This window comes from Trachymyrmex cornetzi, unplaced genomic scaffold (assembly GCF_001594075.2).
Source record: "Trachymyrmex cornetzi isolate Tcor2-1 unplaced genomic scaffold, Tcor1.1 scaffold1668, whole genome shotgun sequence".
Taxonomy (NCBI): Eukaryota; Metazoa; Arthropoda; class Insecta; order Hymenoptera; family Formicidae; genus Trachymyrmex; species Trachymyrmex cornetzi.
The window spans coordinates 23066-27397 of record NW_017296274.1 but is presented as its reverse complement, the minus strand read 5'-3'; the positions used below and the strand labels follow the sequence as shown (position 1 = coordinate 27397).

The following is a 4332-nucleotide window of genomic DNA, read 5'->3' as shown; positions in this document are numbered from 1 at the left end:
CAGCCATGAAAGCAAAAACGAAATTAGGGATGGGTATGAAAAGAAGAAAGAGAACGAAAAGGAAGAGACTACTTCCGGTAACGAAACGTGGAGGTGTCCTACCGATTTTACCAATGTTAGGTGCGCTCGGATCTTGGATTGGTGGAGCGGCGAGCGCAGCGAGAGCTGTGAGCGATCGCAAGGCCGCTCGACGTCAGTCGGAGGGTCGTGGACTGTATGTAGTTTACATGGTTGAGTATCCCAGTTTCATATTGAAAGAAGGCTGACCAAAACGTCTCTCGAGTCTAGGATTTCCCCCAAACATTTTCATCAATACCGCAGTAAATACTAACAGAGGACAAACCTATGTGATCTTCAATAATAACGATGTGGCGCAAATAAACGAATGTAATATGGGTGTTCGTTCATATCACTCGTTACAAGCGGTATTCCCGGGAATACCGTCAGCTCCCACCTTAGCCTTCCTATATATGGATGGTAATCTGTATTTTGCTAAAAAAAACAACAATTTTACCAATTTAACGAGTTCATGAGAACTGTAACAAAGGCTGGTAAATTTAATATAAATATACTCAACGTCGAATGTTCGAGAAATGGATTATTGCAACAAATACAGGATATCTTGAGTCGACTACTTCGATCGAGTATTACATAAAACACAACGAGAAATAAGGAGGAGGGGGGAAAGATGGAAGGACATATATAATCAATACTATAATAGTTTTAAACGATTAGTATACAAGGAACAGTCATTCCGACAACATCCGCGTGTTCGATCGTGAGGATAATACTGTAAGAATATACACCAATGCTCAACAGCGTGGATATCGAAAAGTATCTCATGGAACAGGACGATCGTAATGAAGGAGGTGTGAAGAGAACATTCGACGATGAAAATCCCAATAAAGACAACACATCAAATAAGCAGGTATTTTTTTCTTTGCGTCTTTTTTTCCATCTACTCATTTTTTTCTTTAATTACAGATATCAAATCACACATCGTCCTATTGTACGCATTCTCGAGAGAAGATATCCGTTAACCGTAACTGGCTACAAATACTAGAACATTGGTATCAATGTCAAACTCCCTTTTTACGTAACTATCATTTTGGGAGATTCTCACGGTAAAGAGATTCCGCTTTCACCGGACATCTGGAGAGAGCTTCTCGACAAAAACACGTCATTTTGTCCCTTTTGCAGTATGATGAGAATAATAGAGGAATACGCGCGACGCCGTCTCCAATGTACGTTGGAAATTTAACGTTACGCTTCGGACGAATCAATAATCTACCAATACTTTTTTTTACAAGTACAGCTCGTCTATCCATGTCGAAAAGCACTGTACTTAATATATTTAATCTTGAATACTGTGTGAATCGTCTCATTTCCTCCTTAACCACAATGACTGATAACGTTGACAAAAATTTTCACGACTTCTCGCTATCGCGTCCACTGTCACGAAATCTACGAACATGCTGAAAGTGATGTATGATGACGAATCCTTCGACCGCAACAACATCCTCGATTGTGAGTTGATCGCTCTGGTTTTCGGAGAGCATTAATTATGTATACCATTCGATAATAAACACTATTCTATTAAGACAATATAATTATAAAGGCATATGACCACGAACGCCTGATATCGTTGGCTTAATATTATTATATTTAATAAAGTACAATTAATAGACGTTTCGGTCTTTAATGAGACCTTCTTCAGTATTCATATAAATTAAAAGTAATACGCATAATTATAACATAATTTAAGACTTAAAATAAGATTCTTAACAAAATCAGTATTATTTTTTTGCTATTACAAAATTTCGTCAATACTTTACTCGCAAAAGTTTTTATCTCCTCTCTTCTCTTTCCTTACTAGACGTGATTTTTATTCTTCTTTAAACGCAATAGTTCCATATCAGTTTGTTAGTCTGAGCAGATCTTGAAACGTAACCACGAACAATTATATAAGCAAATTCTCTCGATGTATGTCCACACAAAAGTTCCCGTTTCGGTGTCGAAGAAGAGATAATTTGCAATCAAGAACGTGGAAAATTCATGTAATACCAACTAATGCTAAAAACGTTATAAAAACATTATAAACAATATAGGATAGATACGTGGTACGAATGTAAGACAATATTATTATAAAGGCATATGACCACGAACGCCTGATATCTTTGGCTTAAAATTACTATATTTAATAAAGTACAATTAATAGACGTTTCGGTCTTCAATGAGACCTTCTTCAGTATTCATATAAATTAAAAAAGTAATACGCATATTTATAACAAAATTGAAGACTTAAAATTAGATTCTTAACAATTATCAGTATTATTTTTTTGCTTTTACAACAATTCGTCAATACTTTACTCGCAAAAGTTTTTTTCTCCCTCCCTCTCTTCTCCTTCCTTACTCTATGTGATTTTTGTTCTCCTTTCAACGCAATAGTTCCATATCAGTTTGTTAGTCAGAGCAGATCTTGAAACGCAACCACGAACAATTGTGTAAGCAAAATTCTCTCGCTGTATGTCCACACAAAAGTTCCAGTTTCTATTAGATAATATAGGCAATTATAATTTAATCAATACAATACAACGTTTTCTTAAACCAATTAGTTATCTTATAAATATTAGAATTAGATCAATCGGATTTAATTTAATTAAATATAATTAAAAAGTCAAATCGAAAAACACAAAATACTATTTTTTAGATCAATCGGATTTAATTTAATTAAATATAATTAAAAAGTCAAATCGAAAAACACAAAATAGTATTTTTATACAAATATGTAAGCAATTTTTTCCCTGATATATGATTCAACAAAAGATTCAGTTTGTATTAAATATTATATACAATTGTAATCTAATTAATTTACTTTTTTAAGTAAATTAATTAAGTAGATTAATTGTAATCTAATTAGATGCGAGAATGACCTCTCAAACATACACACACACACACACACACACACACACACACACACACAAACAGGTGACGGCAAGGGGAACCATCTGAACGAAGCACCCCGAAGAGATGTAAACCCGACCGTGCAACCTCCACGCGGCACATCTCGGGTAATGCTAATGCCGGCGGTATTGTTAGAAAAGACTGATCATACATATTGCAGGATGTTTGAAATTGCAGTTCAAACCTCGCTAAGTTACTACTGCCATCCCTGAAATTTTCAAAATGGTCAAAATTTTGTAATTGTCAAAATTGAATTTTCCCACCAAAAGTGAACGCAACGCCCTCTATGCGTAGTGTTTTGGATTCGTCTCGAAAAGACCTTTCCAATGAGCCCCCACTCGACCTATGTTGCCATTTAAGATTTTCGACCCCCCTCGTGCCCCACGTGCCCCCTTAGGGGTGGGGGGTTGTAACCCCCTCAAAAGATAGATTTTTGAAAAATCATTTCACGTGTTTCAGCGTTTTTTTTAAATACCAATGGTTTTTGAAATATTTGACCGTTCCGGAACTTTTTCCCATCACTGTATATATATTGTCACTTGCACTGTCATGGACAGTTAATCTGTGAAACTTGTACAGTGTACATACGTGATGAAAAACATAGTGAATATCGTGCAGAATATACCCGAAGAACGTCTACTCCATATTGTTACGTCCAGACTCCACTGTTCTTTTCTTCTTAGAATTGGAAGTGCTAGATTTATGTTCTTTCAGTCTCGTTTTTATTTTTCTCTTAGTTTGTCCAACGTATGAGGATTCACAATTCAAATTTAACAAGTAACACCAGTAGACCAACTGTATTTGTCATAGGAAGTTTCGATAGCTGCGAGCCGATTAACGTTCGCCTCTTTTTTTATCCACTCGGGCACAGTCGTTAAGGATTATAACCGAAACAGCGGTTGTTCTTAATATATGACAAGTGTGACTCTATGTATATATGACTATTGAACATCCGGCAACTGGTCGATGACGAAGAATCATCTAAGACACATATCCCAGTATCCCTTTAGCAAGGCATTTGATTCTTTTGTTAATGGTATTAAAAATTAAATCTAATGGATAGCCGTTGTCAAGTAAGGTACTAATCATCATTTCTATGTTCTTATTGTGAAATACCCTTAATCCTAATCCTAGATAAGCCTAATCCCACACACTAGACTTGCACACGGCACTCCTAAATAGCGAATATAAAAGGAGGGCCTTCGCGAATAGAGCACAGTTTTTCAAAACTCCTTACTTAGAGCGAACCTCTACCGGTCCACTAATCGAATTCAGTAAAAGCCAGTCACAGTTATCGTCGGTCCGCGACCAGATCGCAATCAAATCGGCGCGATCAGTGATCCTAGTCGCCGCAAAAAAGTTTCGAGT

General features: G+C 36.3%; 1 pseudogene; it reads left to right on the top strand.

Moving 5' to 3' along the window:
- The first annotated feature begins 808 nt into the window (after positions 1-808).
- LOC108759089 (uncharacterized) lies at positions 809-1261 on the top strand (annotated as a pseudogene).
- The last annotated feature ends 3071 nt before the right edge of the window (positions 1262-4332 follow it).